Raw genomic sequence first — 22,421 nt, 5'->3', positions numbered from 1 at the left:
GATCACAAGTTTGATAGACCCATAAGAAAGTGTCACAGAGATCCTGAAGAAACTAAATTGCAAACTGTCGTGAGAAAGTCTGATTATAAAGTTTCAAGACCTAGCTTTAAATGCTGAATCTAGGAATATACAACTCCCAATGTATCGGTCCCCAAGTGATACCTTGGACAAGATTAGATTAAATACACTGCACACAGAGGCATTTAAACAATTATTTTTGCCACACTCTATACTTTAATGAAACGAGAAGAAGCTATAATAACTGGTGCAATGGGAAGTACCCTCTGTCATGCTGTTCAGAGTGGTTTGCAGAGTTTGGATGTAGTTGTAGGCTTGGAAGGGCTGATATATCCAAATGCACCATCAGATGGCAAGATGCTAAGACAGAAGTCGATCCCATCCTAGTCCAAATAATCAAGTATCATGAACAAAATTTTCCCTATTATGGATACACAGGTTACTTAGGCCAGAGGGTCATAAAAACTAATGGGTTTCTGACATTTTGTTGATGACTTCATGGTATGCCACACAAATGTATCATCTACTATATTCTACTTAACTCCCGATATCCCAATATATACTTGGTTCTTGTGATGTCTTATCCTTTTGAATTACATTTTCCAACCAGTTGCCCAGGATTCATCAGCCATTTTGACACAGGCATCTGAACTTGGAGTTATCACTCTATTTTCATGTACAATGTCTGCTTCAGAGTCATTCATGTAAGTGTTACGATCTAGTAAGACAGTTGTGGTAGAAAACTGTGAGCGATACTTGACTGCCCATTCCCTCAGTGCAGCTGATAGTAGAAATAGACTGCTTTTGAGCCTAAAGGAAAATAGTTTTTCTTCACATCTCAATTGCTTCATTTGCTCTATGATGATGGGTTCCTTACCTTAAAAACGTTATCAGGTCTCTGTTGTCTAGATGGAGAACTAACTGCCAAAAGGCCTAGGCAATATGACAAGTTGTTATACTAAAAAATGCATGAGTACTGCAGTTAACTTTGTGGGAAGATGCATCAAATATGAGTGGTCACTTGGTGCTTCCCTCTCTCATTCTTAACATTATTTGATGAGACAAATAAAAGATGTCAGCTGTAATTTGTGGGAGGAGCCAGTTTAGTGTGTCCATTTTGGATGCAATTGGACATTTGTCTCTCATAGGTGCCACTGAGAAAGTCATTCTTCTCCAGATGCATCTCAAAGTGAAGAACCATTTTTAAGCATTACAGATACGTTATTTGGAAGAACAGCTGCTGTTTTTTATGGGAGATGGTCTCATTTTTGCTGATCTTCAATAGATTAGGAGGTGCAAAGTTCCTCAAGAAATACTGAATCCTTTGCACTCATTGACCATTCCTGTTTGTTGCATATTCCTGCTGTCTCTCACTCCCAGAAGATTCAGACTGTGTTTTCAAATGATTGATTGAATAAGTTTTCAAAAACAGCCGCAAGTCACACTTTGTATTTTTTATTATGACCGATTTTCCTCTTCAAATGAACAAGAGCACTATCAGAATATACAGTTTAAAGTTGGCTGAGAGCAGTAAAAATTGCCTTTACAATTAGCTGACAGCTCTAAAGATTAATTTGGCTGTACTATAGTACTTAAAGTTATGTTTAAAGTGCAGTAGTAAATGATGGCATCATTTACTACTGTACTTTAAACGTAAGTTTAAATACTATATTGCAGCCAAATTTATCTTTATAGCTGTCAGCCAACTGTAAATGCAATCTTTAATGCTGTCAGCCAACTTTAAACTGTGTATTCTGATTATACTCTTGTTCATTTGAAGAGTGAAACCGGTCGTAATAAAAAATACAAAGTGCGACTTGTGGCAGTTTTCGAAAACTTAGTTTTAACAGTTGCTCCCCTGCAGACAATGCCTGCTCTTGGTAGATTGATTGAATGTCAGACTGATGAGATTAAAATGGTGTGATTTATATAAACTCTTGGGTGGCTTCTAATAAGGGTAAAGTGAAGTTTCGAAGCCAGTGATGGAGAGATGCATATTGGCATAGTGCATTTAACAATTTTCCAGTAGTGATCTACTCCAGTTAGCAGCTCCATGGGGAGATTGTTATATCCTTCCACAGGACTGGCCAACAGTAAATTACTAATGTACCAGGGGATCTGACAGTGGAAACTCCAGGTACGAATATCAACAACCCAGGAAAAGATAGATTGCTACTTTCTGTAAAGAAGACACATCAAGTTTCAGACAGGCACAATTAAAAGGCACTCACATGTATGTAGCACTTGGCCACAGTCTTCATCAGTAAAGAGAGATCCCTACCCCCCCCCCCCTACCCCCCACACACACACACGCATGAGCAAGCATACTTCACGACACGCAAGTGCCAACTCCAGCATCTCGGGCTGAGATGCTAAAGTTGGTGGTTGTGTGTGCATGAGGTACGCTTGCTTTTGTGAGTGCCTTTTAGTCATGCCTGTCTGCAATGTGTGTCTTCTTTATGGTAAGTAGCAATCTATCTTTCCCTACATTGTTAACGTACCAGGGGACTCATTAAAAAATTTCACACTTTCATAGTTTTAAATAACAACAATTTTTGGAATTTCAGAAAGTATGTTCATTTAGAAAAGTCAACTTCTATGACCGGCAGAGATAATGGACTACCACAGTGGTCACAGTTATTATCCATGACAGTGCAGTATATGAATCATCCAGTTAGTAAATACTTTAAAACAAATAAAATGGTATGTGTAATGAGCTGTTGTGAAAAGAGAATCTCTTTTGCATGATTAATAAAGTTAGCTTTGTAAAATACAGGTATGAAGCTGGGCATCCATGATGCCCTTAAGCTGGGCATCTGTGGTGCCCTTTTGTCGGTGATAGTTAAAAGTGTGTTTTATGTTAAAAGATTTTCCACAGAAAGTAAGTATTAATGGAAAATTGGTATGCAGTGTCAGAAGCTGGTTAAAAAACCTTTCTAACAGTACCTCATTCATCCCTGTATGATTAGTATCTGTTGATAAAAAGGGATGTAGATGTCTCAAAAATGAATAAAAACTCTCAAATGCAGTAACTCTAACACGAGCACTGTTCCCTCTGCTTCTGAATGTCTGGCTGACCAGCCTAAATGAATGTGATTTAGTCAAATGAGTGTGATTTAGTCAACAAAGACTGATTGACACTGACTGCCAGTTAGTGATTCACAGCAACTTTCAGTTTTAAATTGTCAGTTAATGATCTACTGGTTAAACTTGACTGGCTGCCACCAAATAAAATGCCACCTGTAAGTTTGCTTATTCTTGTTGGCCCCATTATGTACAAAAGGGGCCATCAGGAAGGGAACTGAATACTAAACATCCAGTATTCACGTTGCTGACTGAACTTTCTTTTATAGGAGTAGCCGATGAAGTAGAATATTCAGAATTTCTGCAGACTGTCTTGTGATAGCTTATCTTGCAAAACGAGAGGAAACACTCTTCTTTTCTTTCTACAATATTTTACTGTATGACCCAGGATGAGGCAAAGAGAGCATCTATTACTGGATCACAGAGTCTTGAGATGGTCCTGAAGATCTTTCACATTTTTGAAATCCAGTGCCCAGTGATCATGCTGTGGCAAAACATTCAGTTATGTTTCTACTCTCCATACGGGCATGCATGTTGTATATGTTCTGACTTAGTTGGAACACTGAGGACTGCTCTATATGGTACAATGTTAGTTTATCTGAAATCCTCCTCATGAATCTTCAGTGCTCTCAGGGCCTTATCTCCCGCTTCTAACAAGAATTCAATCAGTTTCAGCATATTTCCTTCTGATAATTATTGTTCGCTCTTCATACGAATTATCTTGTGTTGACATACCTCTTCGGAAAAGTGCCAGGTATCTTTGGAGTGGAGACTCAATCAAAAACATCTGTATCCTCCACTAGCACCTGCAGGACTTGACTGCACTTATTGCATTCAGTAAGCGCTAAGTTAAGAGATCTGAGGAATCAGATGTTATATGCATGACATCTTTCAGATAGTTAGATGTGGCTGCATAATTCTATTTCTATCACCATAATGTGAACATAAAATTTTCTTGGTTTGTTCATAAGGGTAATGACTAGTAAACGTTTAAGCTAGGGGAACAGTGGAACCAAAGGATATGCTAGGGGGATAGTTCCCACCATTGTAGCCCAGAGCAGCTAGTACTGGGTGGAGGGGGAAGAGTAGAGTATAAGTATCATGGATATTGAAATAACAGTTGAAGTAATTGATGTTGGGGAGCAATATGCTCAGCAGATGTGTAGTTGATTTTACAGTTAGCTAGAGTTTGGGGTTGGTCATTTTGGATAGGTAGTAGTTTAGTTGTCATAGCCACATATGAAAGCACTGTAGTTGCAGCACACCTAGTGGATGACAAGGCAGTTTACATACATACGCCTGCCTTAGATCTAGCTGGACTGCAATAAGAGATGATAGTTGTCTGCGGGAAATCTTCCATTTGTGTAATCAACGGGATAATGATACATTGTGTGGGTTAAGTGTGTCATAAGGATGGAATAGGATTACATATAGGTTGATTGAGGTAGAGGAGGGGCAACAGGTAAGATATGGCAGTTATGAAAGATAGTCAGTGCTTTGAAAAATGAAAGATAGTCAATGCTTTGAAAAAGGATATGGTCAAATTTGCTCTGGATGGAAAGGGAAGTACTGATTATGAGTTATTTTGAGTAGGGATGAGTTTGTTGATACTGCATGAAGAACTGCTACAAGAAAGAGCCATCAGAGAGATGGAGATTCCAGAAAACAGCACATGAGTCTGAGAAAGACCAAGTGAAATGAATGTAAAAATGATGTTGGAATTCTGGAAGAAAGAGTAAGAGTATCATATCCACAAGTGCAGATTATGAAAATGTCATGAGTGAATCTCACCCACACAAGACAATCAAAGTGTTGAACAAATGGGCCATAAACTTGTTGATATATGGAGCTACCATTCATATGGCCGTGGCAGTTCTGTTAATTTGGCCAATAAAGGTGGTGGTGGTGGGGGCGGGGGGGGGGGGGGGGTAAGGGGCAAAGAAGTGGTTAATGAAGAAGACTAGGAAGGAGCTGGTGGAATGATATCAGAAAAATGCTGAGAGTAGTGTCATGGGCAAGAGGGATGCTTGTATGTATGAGTGAGAGAGAATTCGCACAGATAAAAAAGGAGGAGGAGCAGAAATGTTTAAGAGGTGTAGTGATGAAGGAACAACTCTGAGTGATGGAAGCAGAACAGAAATCAGAACATAGCATCATAGGCGGAACAAAACAGCACTACAGCATTGTCTCAATATAGTAGTAATGAAATGAGAGCATTGTGGTAGAAAGTTGCTTCGAGCAGTGCTGAAGGGATGAAAATTGCTTATTCCCATAGTGGTGACCAGATTGTTCGGGCAACTTTAACAGCGTTCACTTATTGTTGAGTTGCTCACAGGAGTCTCAAAAACATCTCTTCATACTCAAAGTGTCTGTTCACATTGGCTTCGACTGCTCATTGTGCAATTTCAGTGATATGCATGTATGTGTGCCATGTAATGCTATGGTGCTCCCTTGCTCCACATTGACCTAACTATACTTGTGTGTAAAACACCTATACACTTTTTGCACAGCTATCATTTCCTTCCACTCTGAACATTGCTCTAATATAATCTACAGCTTTAAATGAGCTGAATAGTTTGATTTAGTAATGTGTTGCATGACTTAGGAATTTCTAAAACTGTTGGGGGAATGGCAACCAAACAGTTATTCAAGTTAATTCTATGAGACTGAGACATACCATTTAGTAATGTCTTGCATGCCTTAGGAATTTCTAAAACTGTTGGGGGAATGGCAACGAAACAGTTATTCAAGTTAATTCTATGAGACTGAGACATACCATCAAGTTTTCAGAAAAATATCATCCAAACAGTCACAAAGATTCAAAAGTAGATAAATGTGCAAACTGCTGTATGTTGTTGTTGTTGTGGTCTTCAGTCCAGAGACTAGTTTGATGCAGCTCTCCATGCTACCCTATCCTGTGCAAGCTTCTTCATATCCCAGTACTTACTGCAACCTACATCCTTCTGAATCTGCTTAGTGTGTTCATCTCTTGGTCTCCCTCTACGATTTTTACCCTCCACACTGCCGTCCAATGCTAAATTTGTGTTCCCTTTATGCCTCAGAACATGTCCTACTAACCGGTCCCTTCTTTTTGTCAAGTTGTGCTACAAACTCCTCTTCTCCCCAATTCTATTCAATACTTCATCATTAGTTATGTGATATACCCATCTAATTCTCAGCATTCTTCTGTAGCACCACATTTCAAAAGCTTCTATTCTCTTCTTGACCAAACTATTTATCATCCATGTTTCACTTCCATACATGGCTACACTCCAACAAATACTTTCAGAAACGACTTCCTGACACTTAAATCTATACTTGCCATTGCCAGTCTACATTTCATATCTTCTCTACTTCGACCATCATCAGTTATTTTGCTCCCCAAATAGCAAAACTCCTTTACTACTTTAAGTGTCTCATTTCCTAATCTAATTCCCTCAGCATCACCCGACTTAATTCGACTACATTCCATTATCGTTGTTTTGCTTTTGTTGATGTTCATCTTATATCCTCCTTTCAAGACACTGTCCATTTCGTTCAACTGCTCTTCCAAGTCCTTTGCCTTCTCTGATAGGATTACAATGTCATCGGCGAACCTCAAAAGTTTTTATTTCTTCTCCATGGATTTTAATACCTACTCAGAATTTTTCTTTTGTTTCCTTTACTGCTTGCTCAACATATAGATTGAATAACATCGGGGACTGCTTCCCTTTCATGCCCCTCGACTCTTATAACTGCCAGTACAAATTGTAAATAGCCTTTCGCTCCCTGTATTTTACCCCTGCCACCTTTAGAATTTGAAAGAGAGTATTCCAGTCAACATTGTCAAAAGCTTTCTCTAAGTCTACAAATGCTAGAAACGTAGGTTTGCCTTTCCTTAATCTTTCTTCTAAGATAAGTCGTAAGGTCAGTATTGCGTCACGTGTTCCAACATTTCTACGGAATCCAAACTGATCTTCCCCGAGGTCGGCTTCTACCAGTTTTTCCATTCGTCTGTAAATAATTCATGTTAGTATTTTGCAGCTGTGACTTATTAAACTGATAGTTCGGTAATTTTCACATCTGTCAACACCTGCTTTCTTTGGGATTGGAATTATTATCTTCTTCTTGAAGTCTGAGGGTATCTCGCCTGTCTCATACATCTTGCTCACCAGATGGTAGAGTTTTGTCAGGACTGGCTCTCCCAAGGCTGTCAGTAGTTCTAATGGAATGTTGTCTACTCCCGGGGCCTTGTTTTGACTCAGGTATTTCAGTGCTCTATCAAACTCTTCACGCAGTATCGTATCTCCCATTTCATATTCATCTACATCCTCTTCCATTTCCATAATATTGTCCTCAAATACATCGCCCTTGTATAGACCTTCTATCTACTCCTTCCACCTTTCGGCTTTCCCTTCTTTGCTTAGAACTGGGTTTCCATCTGAGCTCTTGATATTCATACAAGCGGTTCTCTTTTCTCCAAAAGTCTCTTTAATTTTCCTGTAGGCAGTATCTATCTATCTTACCCCTAGTGAGATAAGCGTCTACATCCTTACATTTGTCCTCTAACCATCCCTGCTTAGCCATTTTGCACTTCCTGTCGATCTCATTTTTGAAACGTTTGTATTCCTTTTTGCCTGCTTCATTTACTGCATTTTTATATTTTCTCCTTTCATCAATTAGATTGAATATTTCTTCTGTTACACAAGGATTTCTACTAACCCTCGTCTTTTTACCTACTTGATCCTCTGCTGCCTTCATTACTTCATCCCTCAGAGCTACCCATTCTTCTTCTACTGTACTTCTTTCCCCCTTTCCTGTGAATTGTTCCCTTATGCTCTCCCTGAAACACTGTACAACCTCTGGTTGTCAGTTTATCCAGGTCCCATCTCCTTAAATTCCCACCTTTTTGCAGTTTCTTCAGTGTTAATCTACAGTTCATAACCAATAGATTGTGTTCAGAGTCCACATCTGCCCCTGGAAATGTCCTACAATTTAAAGCCTGGTTCCGAAATCTCTGTCTTACCATTATATAACCTATGTGATATCTTCTAGTATCTCCAGGGTTCTTCCATGTATACAACGTTCACCTACTATGTTTCCTTCTCTCCCTTTTCCTACTCTCGAATTCCAGTCACCCATGACTATTAAATTTTCATCTCCTTTCACTACCTGAATAATTTCTTTTGTAACTGCTGTATAACCAGCTTAAAAACTCATACATCAAAGTAACTGGCAGGAGTAACACACAGAAGAATGGAAAAGAAAATTTAAAATTTGTTAGATAATAATCATATGTTAGAATGGAATAATGGAGCTAACCCTCACAGATATGAAACTTAGATTCTGAGTTCTGCATGTGTATTCATTGTATGAAATTCAGCACATTAACAGTCACCTCATTTGGTTCATAAACAATAGGAACCATCTTCTGATCCATTATTTATTTGAAAATCCACAAATCTGAACACTGGGTTACTTTTACTACAGTCCAGTTTTCATCCAATTTCTTGTTTTAAAATGGAGTTGGGTTCAGATTTGCTTCAACATGTATTTCTTGTTACGTTTGTGGATTACTAATAGTATCTGGGATTCAGGTCACACTAACTGTAAGCAGCCTTATGTATTGAAACCCATACTTACTTTCTGCCATCTGGATCCTCCTCCTTGCTGCTGAAGTGCACAGTACATGTCATGATGGTTTTCAGTGAGCAGGAACATCAAGTCCTTGTGTTTCACACGAGCAGTCTTTTTGCCACCCGGATATGAGCAGTCCACATTCTGTAAGCATGAGTATGCTGTGATAGGGTTGAAATCTGTGGGATGTTCTTTGTTTATGAGGCCATCCAGTACTTTTGTTCAAAGCCTTAACTTCCCTCAAACAGCCAATGGAGAGTACTTTTTTAAATTTTTTATTTTATTTTATTTTATTAATTGCATAATGCATGGCCTGCCGGCTTCAATTTTTGTGAGACAAATTGTACAAAATTTCATTTTCTGCCCACATGTGCACATCTGTTTCTTAGGTAGAATTGAAGTTGCTACTTGCAAATCTCGAAAATCTTTGCTCATCATCTGTCAGTCATGTGGAATAAAGATAGTCCATTTTTCTACTATCTTCCTCAATAATGCCAAAGTCACTGTCAGAAGGCAAAAAGGTATGTACAGGAATCAAGTAATAATGTTCTGTGGTAGCAAAAACTCCAACCATTACAAGGGCATAGTGCATCATGTAGAGTCCATGCAGGATATGGTGGCTGATGTGCAGTGACCAATTTTCATCCAAAGCACTGGGTGAGTTTGTTCATTTGTTCTGAAAAGGAGGCCAACAAATGTTAGCCTCCTTTTGGTGCATGATGTGCAATCTTTCTCAAATGATTTTATGGAAAACATGAGGTTAAAAAATTGTTTTTCCTTTACTTACAGCTTTATATGTCAGGTTTATGATGATGTGCACGTCATTTTGTTAATGGTCATAGTTATTATTTTATTTACATGGAAGTAAGACAGTGTGAAAAATTTGGAAAGTTAGCATTGAAAAATAGAGGTCACTTGATTTTGTATTTGGTGCATATTACATAATATATTGGTGCACATGAAATTTAGATAACATGTTGAATTTTTCTTCAGACTTGGATTGAGGTGTCTCTCTGTCACGAATCTCATTTGCGATTGCACTGCACCAGCAATAAAGTCAGAGTAAAATATCCACAATCTTCCTCATATTTTGTAAATAATTTCAGATATCGAAATGAGATTTTGGCAAATGAAAGCATGCAAAGAGGAGAATATTTTGCTGTATTGTTATTGTGCAAGAGTTCATTATCTACCATGTTATTCCATTAACTACAGACTTTGACAATGAAAGAACGTAATTCTTAAGGGTCATCCATAGATGGTGAAATGAGAAGTGCTACAGGTTTTGGAATTCCATGTTTTTTGCATTTATTTATTTCAGTGTGTGTGTGTGTGTGTGTGTGTGTGTGTGCGTGTGTGTGTGTGTGTGTGTGCGTGTGCGCGTGTGTGTGCGCGTGTGTGTGCGCGCATACGCAACATGTTAGTGAAGTGAGACTGTGTATACTCTGCTAGTTTTTGGGAAAAGAAACAAGTTTTAACATGGCAACCAGAGAAATGTGTAGGTTTTACTCAAAATTCGCCCGATTTTCTGAAAGTCAAAAATGATTAACAAGCCATGCAAAAATAAATTGATGCATTTTCAGTGGAATTCTTTTGAAATACTAACCAAAGCAGAGGTGACAGATCTTTTTGAACAGTTATGATGCAAGTATGAGCGGCTCCACTTAATATATACAAGAAAATGTGAGCATAGGCTTCAGTTTTGGTTGTCACTTCCCCTCCAGCACTCAGCATTTCCCCTACAGTGTCTGTCCACAACCCCCATCACTACCGCTCTTCCCACACGTGCCCCACTATCTGCGCATCTACCACCCATGGTATTCTGTGTGGACTGTAAAATGTGTTATTCTTGCTTTGTGCAGAGCAGGAATTGGAAAAAAATGCAAATTTCTCATTTTCAGTGTGTTTTCTGACACACTTCGAAATTTAAACAAACAAAACATGATTTTGAAGCACCTCTTGAAATCATGTTTTCAGTCCAAATACATATAACACCAGAAGAGAAATTTGTTAACATTGAGTATAGATTTAAGTGTCAGGAAGTCGTTTCTGAAAGTATTTGTATGGAGTGTAGCCATGTATGGAAGTGAAACATGGATGATAAATAGTTTGGACAAGAAGAGAATAGAAGCTTTCGAAATGTGGTGCTACGGAAGAATGCTGAAGATTAGATGGGTAGATCACATAACTAATGAGGAGGTATTGAATAGAATTGGGGGGAGGAGGAGTTTGTGGCATAACTTAACTAGAAGAAGGGATCAGTTGGTAGGACATGTTCTGAAGCATCAAGGGATCACCAATTTAGTATTGGAGGGCAGCGTGGAGTGTAAAAATCATAGAGGGAGACCCAGAGATGAATACACTAAATAGATTCAGAAGTATGTAGGTTGCAGTAGGTACTGGGAGATGAAGAAGCTTGCACAGAATAGAGTTGCATGGAGAGCTGCACCAAACCAGTCTCAGGACTGAAGACCACAACAACAGCAATGCGTAACACCACTATTACGATGTAAAATCCAGGATGGACTGTAACAATATTATGAAAAGGAAAGTCACTACTCACCATATATTGAAGATGCTGAGTCGCATATAGTTATTTGTGCTGTCAAAATCTGCACCATTTATATACACACTGTTTCGTGCTTCACAGTGCACAGGACCACACAAAAAGGATTTAGCAGATCATAATTCCCTAATGTTTAAAATTTGATGAAGAGAGTGTGTGTATTGTTGACAAATGCCATTGGCCGAAAGCTTTAAGTGTGAAAAACTTTTTGTTGTGCCTATCTGCTATTCAGCATCTTCGCTGTACGGTGAGTAGCAACTTTCTTTCTCATAATATTGTTACACCACTATTACAGTTACATATGTGGATACTGAAGTCATACACCCAAAGTTGCCTCAAGTAGAACACCACTTCAGTAGGTGTCTTGGGTGTTGGAAGAGCTTTCTGCAAATCACTGGTTATTAAACAAAAGTCTGATTCTTCTTTGCACCATTTAGCTTGACACTGGCCCAGAAAATCGAAAGCAGCTGTGACACAGATTTGATGTAGGTGAACATACAGAGGGTTTATATCCTTTTGTTGCAGTATCCGTGCATCACACACATTTCATGTATCAGTATGAGGCATCTTCAATTCTATATTAACTTCTCTTGTGAATAATTATGTTTGTGTTACAGTTGACATTCTGGAAACCATATGTTCCATTTTCATTTTTGTAAGGTCAATGCAATTCAGCTACAGATTTTGCTGATCATTATATATCTGCTTATCGATCTCTCCCTACTGTAATGACTCTTGTACAAATGAAATCATTTTATACGATCAGTCAGTCAATTTTAAAAATCGATAAACTTTTATCATTGCTTGCCATGGTCAACATAAGAAGTAGATTTACAGGCTTCATTTTGTAACATTTCTGCATTGTGAGTCTTCTCAGCAGAATAATCAACCTCATTAAGTGTTTCACAGTGAATGCCCAATGTCCGTGTACGTCTGTCTCCTCTAGTGAAAGATAAATGCTTCCTGGCTATCCTAAATACATCACAAAATGCTGTAGTTGTGATTAAAATTCTTCTGGGTATTATGCCACGTCATTGCTAAAGAATTTTAATCACTATGACACCGACTGCAGAAGCCTACCTTCTTATATCAATGCTGTAGTTAATTTAGCTGTCAAAATCTGCACCATTTATATACACACTGTTTTGTTCTTCAAGTGCACAGGACCACAAAAAAAGGATTTAGCAGATCATAATTCCCTAATGTTTAAAATTTGATGAAGAGAGTGTCCTTACCATTGATAAAAGTGTGTGATATTCACACCAACTGAGGTTAGCTTTCATACACTTCATGGCACAATTGCAATCATTGCTTGGTTTATTCACTGGAAGAGCTTGGTTAGTTTTTTTTAGTCACATAGTCTAATCCCTAGTTTCTTCATACTTTTGCCATTCTTTTCTTTTATCTGTCATCATTTCTTGCAAATTTTTTGTAGATTTCTCACAACTGCTAGGCACAAGATAATCTTCAGCCAGTCATGGTGTCAACACTATAAATGTGACTGCCAGCACATGTGCTATTGGCTAATACTGATGTAATGTGACCACTTGACTTAGCTCCCTTTCACACTGCAAGATTGTGCATTCACACAGCGAGATTGTGCTTCACTCACTTCGTAAAAAATTGTGGGTTAGCTCCCTCTCACATTCTAGCCCATTCTAATTACCTGTTGTGATGTTGCACTTGATGCCAGAAGCAAGACTAAAGAACCCAGGACATGTTCATAGGATTTGCTGACCTAGAACAAGCATTTAACAATGCAGAATGGTATAAAATATTTGAAATTATCAGAAAAATAATAATATGCTACAAAAAAAGACACGTAATACATAATATGTACAAAAACCAAGAGGGAAAATTAAGAATGGAAGACCAAGGGAACAGTGCTTAGATTAAAAAAAGGAGCAAGGCAAGAATATAGTCTTTCTCCCCTGCTGTTAAACAGTACATCAAAGAAACCATGGCAGAAATAAAATAAAGATTCGTGAGTGGAATTAAAACTCAGGATGAAAGGATATCACTGATATGATTCCCGATGACTTCACGACCTGTTGAATATATGTGCAGTCTAACAAGCACATAACATGGGTCTGAGAGTAAAACAAATAGAAATGAAAGTAATGAGGAGTAATAGAATGAGATTAGTGACAAACTTAACATCATAATTGGGGACCATGCAGTAGATGAAATGAAGGAAGTCTGCCACCTTGGAAGCAACATAACTCCTGACACACAAAGCAAGCAAGATATAAGAGGTAGACTAGAACAGGCAAAAAGGAATTCATTCCTAAATATAAGTCTACTGGTATCAAATACTGGCCTCAATTTGAGAAGGCATTTCAAACAATGTACTTCTTGATCACAGCATTATGTGGAAGAGAAACATGGATTGTGTAAAAATTTGACAAATACACCCCTGGAAATTGAAATAAGAACACCGTGAATTCATTGTCCCAGGAAGGGGAAACTTTATTGACACATTCCTGAGGTCAGATACATCACATGATCACACTGACAGAACCACAGGCACATAGACACAGGCAACAGAGCATGCACAATGTCGGCACTAGTACAGTGTATATCCACCTTTTGCAGCAATGCAGGCTGCTATTCTCCCATGGAGACGATCGTAGAGATGCTGGGGGTAGTCCTGTGGAACGGCTTGCCATGCCATTTCCACCTGGCGCCTCAGTTGGACCAGCGTTCGTGCTGGACGTGCAGACCGCGTGAGACGACGCTTCATCCAGTCCCAAACATGCTCAATGGGGGACAGATCCGGAGATCTTGCTGGCCAGGGTAGTTGACTTACACCTTCTAGAGCACGTTGGATGGCACGGGATACATGCGGACGTGCATTGTCCTGTTGGAACAGCAAGTTCCCTTGCCGGTCTAGGAATGGGAGAACGATGGGTTCGATGACGGTTTGGATGTACCGTGCACTATTCAGTGTCTCCTCGACGATCACCAGTGGTGTACGGCCACTGTAGGAGATCGCTCCCCACACCATGATGCCGGGTGTTGGCCCTGTGTGCCTCGGTCGTATGCAGTCCTGATTGTGGCGCTCACCTGCACGGTGCCAAACACGCATACGACCATCATTGGCACCAAGGCAGAAGCGACTCTCATCGCTGAAGACGACACGTCTCCATTCGTCCCTCCATTCACGCCTGTCGCGACACCACTGGAGGCGGGCTGCACGATGTTGGGGCGTGAGCGGAAGACGGCCTAACGGTGTGCGGGACCGTAGCCCAGCTTCATGGAGACGGTTGCGAATGGTCCTCGCCGATACCCCAGGAGCAACAGTGTCCCTAATTTGCTGGGAAGTGGCGGTGCGGTCCCCTACGGCACTGCGTAGGATCCTACGGTCTTGGCGTGCATCCGTGCGTCGCTGCGGTCCGGTCCCAGGTCGACGGGCACGTGCACCTTCCGCCGACCACTGGCGACAACATCGATGTACTGTGGAGACCTCACGCCCCACGTGTTGAGCAATTCGGCGGTACGTCCACCCGGCCTCCCGCATGCCCACTATACGCCCTCGCTCAAAGTCCGTCAGCTGCACATACGGTTCACGTCCACGCTGTCGCGGCATGCTACCAGTGTTAAAGACTGCGATGGAGCTCCGTATGCCACGGCAAACTGGCTGACACTGACGGCGGCGGTGCACAAATGCTGCGCAGCTAGCGCCATTCGACGGCCAACACCGCGGTTCCTGGTGTGTCCGCTGTGCCGTGCGTGTGATCATTGCTTGTACAGCCCTCTCGCAGTGTCCGGAGCAAGTATGGTGGGTCTGACACACCGGTGTCAATGTGTTCTTTTTTCCATTTCCAGGAGTGTAGGTACTTAAAACATTTGAGATTTGCAGTGGGCTACATCAAACAAGTAAGAAGACAATGACTTACATCAATACATTTTAAGGAAACATAGGCAAAAAGTACTCATGTCACCAGTGAGAAGGGGGGGGGAATAGGAGTGCTGTCTGTCAGAGTTTGCACGGACTAGATTGCCAACAGGCGCAGTGTCGGGAAGCTGTGGGGCAGGGAGATTGGAGAAACAAACCACCTGTTGGCAGTCTGATCCATGCACACTCTGCCAGACAGCGCTCCTCTCTCCCTCCAACCATGTGCTGCTGTCCTTTCCCCTTTCCCACCACCTCCAGATTGCTGCTTCCATTTGATGTCCCAGCTGCATTCTGGTCTGAGCTTCTGGAGTTTGCAGTCATGTGTGTGTGAAGTGTGCTTGCTTGTGTGAATGAATGGTGTGTGTTTATCTTTCATTTTCTGATGAAGGCTGTGGCCAAAAGCTAATGTGTAAGTGTCTTTTAATTGGGCCTGTCTGCAGCCTAACATCTCATCTTTACAGAAAGTAGCAATCTGTCTTTTTCTTGCATTGAAAATAACAGTTTGTATTATTGAAAATTATTGTTTATTTTTTCTCTATCCATAAATGTGAAGTATACAGTTGTTTATGAACAGAATCTAACTAGTATAACTTAAATGCAGTTTTTATTGTAATGAGTGAATTGATCATTTTTAGAAATTAAGCATCGTTAAAATATGTTAATATCCTTCATCATTGCTGACAGTGGTTACTGCAACATACTGAATTAGCTTGTACTAACTATACTTTTTAGCTCATATCTTTCATGAGTACTTTCATATTCTTCTTCTGTTTCATTTTAAGATTTATGGAAAGTGGTGTATGAAAACATTAAACAGAATTAAACACAAATACAGAGTAAAGGCAAGTGTAATTTTAGCCAGTGGATGAAGAATTTCACTGGTATTATTGATTTTAAAATTTATTCACTAGTTAGAAACAGCTTACTGCCTTACCTGAATTATAAGTGGAAATTTTAGTCTAAGAAAGTCAGACCTAGCTCTTCCTGGGTGAAAATGTAGAAACTAATTGTAAATATTTTTTCAGGTTTGGACACCTTCACTGGCACAAGACTAATCTTATAGAAGTCCCCTTTCCTGAGTATCAAGCACATAAAGTAAGATGTGGCTAGGTATGCCACAGTTAGTTGCCCTCTATGTCAGTTACTTGCTGTTAACTCCAAGTGTTCTTGAGATTGCTGAATGTTGTGTGTGTGCTGGAACTCCATCACAATATTTCGGTATTCTGAGTAGGACTGCAAGAGACATCTACTCCCAGGATGTTTTCAAGACTGTTACATTTGTGTTAAGTCAGTGCAATATAGTTTGTAGATGTTATACATGACTTTTAACTTCATGTTTTTAAGGCACATTCTTAACATGCAATGAAGTCTCAGATTGTTTTGCATGTTCCTAGGATAGCATTCTGCTCACTATGCAGATTTAAAAAGGAGAACTGATGTGGTATGTGAGCAAAATCAGTGACTTGAATGTGGTGGATTACTGCTAAAAACATGTAAGAGCTACAGAATGCTGCAACTTTCAATACAATACAGTACAGGTCATCTGCTTTCTAAAAACTGCTGCTTTTGAAATATGTGGAGATTGCTGACAGGACTTTCAGTACACACCTTCACAACAAGGCAGTGACCCACCACTACCTTTATAGTAAACCTTGTCTAAACCAAGGAAATTAGAATAGTGTGAGCCATTAGGCTCTCTCACAGTATTCAGCGAGGCATTTTGTAATACGGCCTACAGGTTACAATTTTTTTTAAAATTCATACTGTTTTGCCACAGGATCAAATAATGCATTTAAAATTTAAGACTCAGGTGAAGCTTAATGCAGGTGTCTCATTAATTCCTGTAATACAAAATTTTCTGTTGCTCTACACACAATGGATGTAATGGAAAATAATACCTTGATAGTACAATATTACAGTTTGATTTTTTCTTTCTGTAAAGTCTTCGAATGGCAATGTGTGAGTTTGTGGAAGAAGTTACCACTAAAATGAAAATATTCATTTTAAAAATTAATTTTATTGCTAAAAAAGTGTGTGGATTATGTGACAAAGTGCTTATTTTATCTGATCAGCTATGAGTATGAGTGACTCATTACATAAAAGAGACAATTACATCTCATGGACTCATTTAAACAATAAATGACTGCAGAGACAAAGACTCAAAGAAATCAATAATGTAATTTGCTGCCACTTTTCAGTAAGTGGGAAAATGATTAAGGTACTATAAATTCTAGTCACTTTACCTGAGAATTTGAACTGCAATCATGGGCACAGAACTTACTCATAATTTTATACTGATCCAGTGCTCTAAACGTAATCTTTGTGCACAGTTCATTTCATGCCAGTGCAACAGTTCTGTGACTATTCACATCAACTACTCCTGACTGTATGAGTATCAGCTTTGTGCAAAGTGTTTATATACTGACAGTTTTAGTGTTTTATCTGAGGTACTCTCTGAACAAGAAAGCAGCAAGAAGAAATCCTGTGCCTCTACAGTGCAAGAAATTTTTCTGAGTACAACTGTCATCTTTCAAAACAGTAATATTTGTGAACTTATTTGATTGTACCTTCTAGCAAATGAGTTCTAGGACTGACAATCATGTACATGCTATTTAATACATTTTGTTTTGTGCTGTGAAACCAGATTCTTTTCTGTAGTAGTGTCATTTTTCATATTTTGCTTGAATCTATCCGAGTGTTACATACACGTGATTAAGTTTTGTTTTGTACCAACTAATAAATATGTTTGTGAGGTTTGGATAATGTTACTCCACATTTGCAGTTAACATTACAGCAGAACTGTGATAACTGGGTGAGACTAACAAGACTTTATTGTGGAATTCTGCATTATAGGTAACCTCTAAACCAACTAATTTTTATAATATTTTTCTCGTTGCTGCATTAATAGAATGAGTGCATCCTGGAAAGATTAGTATTACTCAATGTGTTACTGGTATTAGTTATCTGTGTTAGTCTCAAGATGTTTCATGCATTTATCTTTTGTTGGACAATTCATTTTACTATTGTAGATTTCTAAGCTGAAGTAAAAGTATTTTTCAAAATGTGTCGTTTAGTCTCTCATTACAGGGAAAATAACTCAAGGACCACAAAGTTTGTTATAAAAAAGGTTTATACCTATTACAAAAACTAACTCTGCACCCAGGCCCTGAACATCAGGTACACACCATAAAAAGAAGGATATTTATGTTTCAGGAACATGAAAATATAAGTAGCAGCAACTTATTTTTTGAAAGGTTATTACCTTCATGATATCTGCTCAGTAAGTGTGCAACATATGGCAGTGTGATTAATTAACGTGTAACAGATCTACTGAAAGAAAAAGGCATGGTACTTAAAATGATAGCAATAAAAATAATCAAAGAATGGTCTTTTGATGCACCTCCAACAGAGATAAATAGCAGCATGTTCATCAAACTATTATCATAACATAGAAAAGTTAGGTTTCAAGGCAAAAAATATGGAAATTTTGTAATAATTGATGGATGACACTGACTCACTTTATTTTTAAATAGCCAAAATGGAAAAAAATGATTGAAAAAAGTAGGGGTATTAATGTTTTGGAAATACTTATAGTACTTATAAAAATGTTTTTGAGAATTTGTATAAATTGATTTTCAACAGTTAATAAGATTATCATTTAGCTATGTAGAAAATGGTTTCACTGCACATCAACTTAATAAAATGAGATTAAATATGTGTTTGATTCAACCCTCATTGAATACAGCATACTGAAGTACCTGTATAAAGTACGTTCTGGAATTACCAAAAAACGTATGTAGCTGATTTGTGGTGACTAAGATTCATTTCCTTATGATGAAACAGAAGCTCTGAGTGTTTAAGATAATACATCAGCCCAGCAGCTGTAAACAGAGCTTTGGGGAATTGTGAAACATTTGTTTTATATATATGTATTTCTCAGCTTTGTGGAAGTAATGACAAAATCTTCAAAGGTTGACTATAGATAAAATAAACCCCAAAAATGTTTTCAACACAGTTTTGAAAAGTCATGAAAAATCATGATTGTTCATCTTGTCTCTTCAAATGAATTTATATATGCAGAACATAATCATGCCTTATATGGCAGTTTCTAAATTTGAAATAACCAACATCAGAAATAAAGCTTGGCAATATGTGAGACAGGAAAGATGTATGTACCCATCCAGCAGTGAAACAATAACATTCAGAGCAGTGTTGACAAGATACAGAAATTAATAAACAGTAATAAGATCTCTCAAGGCTCCAAAATTTCAGTAGTAGTTCTTTTGTCCGGAAGGAAAGCTGTGCAAGAAATGCTGAAGGAAAACATGCAAGAATCTGACCCAATTTTGTTTTCTTTCATTTCCTCCTCAACCCCCTTCCCTCACACCCAGCCCTGCAAGTGATGTTGTGCAGTGGTAAGATATTTGACTTGTATCCAGGAGGATGGCAGCTCACTGTCAGGCCATTTGCATTTAGGCTTTCCGTGCTTTCTATAGATCATTTAAGGCGGATGCCAGGACAGTTCCTCTGCAAAGAATGCAGCTGATATCCTTCCCTATCTTTCACCAATGTGTTCTTATACCCTTATCTTTAATGTCTCATCATCAATGAGATATTAAACCCTAACCTCCCTTCTTTGGTTTTTCATTCTCATTTACAACTTGTACTTTCTTGACAGTTTTTAGCTATTATCTTTGGGTTCTATTTTAGCCACATCTTATTTATTAGTGTTTTGGGAAATTACTCCATCACATTATTACTTCTGATAATATGACCATTGATTCTCACTATTAATTTAAAGTAACTTCTCCAGCCATAACTCACGGATGATATTCATAGTGTTTTAAAAGTGTGGAAGCAGTATCTGTTTTCTCCTCTGGTATGATTTTGTGGTTGTCATTTCTGATAAGAATGTTCCTTTTTTGGTGCTGAGTAAGTAAGGATTGAGCTTTTACCTCATAGTTGCATGCCAGTGTTTATTTACTCTCCTTCCACCCTGTTGCTGTGACACACTCTTTCTCCAAAAAAATGAGTGAATTTGCATTTGACCAGTGATTATCTCTCTCTCATAACATTCACAGTGTGAGAGGCATTTATGAGCTCTCATTGATTCAAACTGTGATGGTTATGTGTCTTATTTTGTTGAATCCCAAATTCTTATCTTGATTCATCAGCTTAAATGTTGTTTTTTTTTGCATTCCTTAAATCATTGTAAAAGTTGCTACCATCACAGAGGCCACTACCAGATGTTTTTTCTGAGATTTTGAGAGTATTATGAAAGTATTTCATTTATTTCTATCTTAGAACATGAGATCACAAAGTAAATTATGCCCCTCAGAAACTACATAACATTTGTGGAGTGTCAGAAAACCTATTCAATAAATTAAACATTTATTTCTCTTCTGTAAATGTATAACTTACATTCCAAAGCCATTCACGGTGTACAGTGGCAATATGTGAAGGGCACCTTTTTCTCATGGTATGATCCTGCTGGTGGATGTGGTTGGATTTTGACTTCTAGCCATTCAGACTTGAATGTTCCATCATGAACTGACCATAAAACTGCTACACAAATAATGAAAATTTTCTCATAATTGTAGTGTAACAGGCACATTTTGGTTCATATATCTAACAGTGGTTGGTTTTATAAGTTTTAGTCAGAATAAAATTGTACAATTCATGGAGCTTTGGATGCCTTAAAGTAAAACTATATTTGAAAACAAAAGTTTCAAAATTGTATGATACTGATTTTCAGAAAGACAGGAATATTTAACAAAAAGACCATACACCTGCTGATGATGTTGAACCTAAATTAAATTCAAGCATCGGCATTGGTAAATTATCTATATCACTGTTTTATTTTTATTTCAACAGTTAAGCAAAAACTGTAAAAAGCTGAAAATATTGGATTTACTGTGATCTTTTGATACTTTCTGTACTCTGTTTCATTATCTAAATAAATAGTGGTGATAATAAGTCCAAATTTATATTGTAATTCCTTGAATGTGTTCTCATATTTTTTTTGTGCAACAAACACATATTTATTGGTACATTTTATTACTATTCTCAGAAATTTGACTGACATTTGCATCTAAATTTTTTAAGAACATATTTGTATGTGATGTAAGAGAGACTATTTGCTTAACTACATCTGCAATTTAAGAGGCTGATTGTTGTTTGATAACTATCTTGAGATAGAATGTTGAGCCTGCCCATGAAATTTCACCTTCAATCTCTTAACTCTTCACATTTGTAAACTGTTCAGCGTACAATGAAAGTACTGTCCTAGAACAAGGTAAATGATTGTTTTTACTAATATGGGAATTGCAAGTAGTGTGACCAATCAAAGGAGAATGATGAAAACAAGTCTCAGTTGGATAAAAGTAGTGAATGACTAACCATAACTATAATTCTTTGGGTACAGCTAAAAACTGCCAGAATGATCTTGCTGTTCATTTTTTTTTTTAACCCACATATCTTTAACATTTTTCACTGCAGCTGTTATTTTTATATTTCTTCCTCTGAAGATGAATGTCTTGTTTAATTTTGTTACTGTTAAGTTCCTAGTGAAACAAAAAGAAACTTTTTAGACAAATGATGTTTATTCAGCAGTGTTAATGTGAATTAAAAGAACCATATGAACTGCTAAACTGTACATTATACAGAAAACTTTGGCTATGACATTAGTTCTGCCAAGAACTTAGCAAAGACTTGAGTTGTGATCTGAAATGATCTTAACTTTGATGTGAAATATTGTAATCAAATTTTGAGAACTGTTTCAACGAAAAATATAAACTTTTATATACCATATCTAATTTTGTGTCCTTCTTTTGTATGAACTGTTCCTTTTTCCAGAAATTTATTCGACAAGGCAGGAGGAACCAGAAGTGAAGACAAATGGGGAACCATAAGGCATATGTTTAGCTTTTAAGAAACAGGGTAATTGTAATGTTTTGCTTTGTACACACCAAATGAACCTGTCACAAGACCATTCCAGTGAAAGAAAAGGTTTCGCCTTTATCACTAGCTTGTAAAATTGTGATTTTATTAACTAACATATTGTACTCAATTGATGATTCTATTCCATCAAACAACCACTCTTTTCTGTAAAAGTCTGTTGTTATTTTTTATCACTAACAACGCACAACAAGCTGTCATTTTTATTATGAGCTTTCAAGTATTCATGTTCCACCTGCATAATGCAGTATGAAATTCCTGTATTATTCATATAATAATCAT

At 38.0% G+C, this 22,421-nt stretch overlaps 1 protein-coding gene across 1 annotated transcript in view; it reads left to right on the top strand.

The window, feature by feature from the left end:
• The window catches only part of LOC126263300 (neural-cadherin-like), a 420,924-nt gene extending 398,927 nt beyond the window's left edge, over positions 1-21,997 (top strand). Inside the window, exon 29 of the mRNA XM_049960388.1 lies at positions 16,208-21,997. The gene's annotated coding sequence lies outside the window, so the exon portion shown is untranslated. The remainder of the gene's footprint in view (positions 1-16,207) is intronic.
• Positions 21,998-22,421: the final 424 nt, after the last annotated feature.

This window comes from Schistocerca nitens, chromosome 6, assembly GCF_023898315.1.
Source record: "Schistocerca nitens isolate TAMUIC-IGC-003100 chromosome 6, iqSchNite1.1, whole genome shotgun sequence".
NCBI lineage: Eukaryota > Metazoa > Arthropoda > Insecta > Orthoptera > Acrididae > Schistocerca > Schistocerca nitens.
This window is presented reverse-complemented; position numbering and strand designations above follow the sequence as displayed.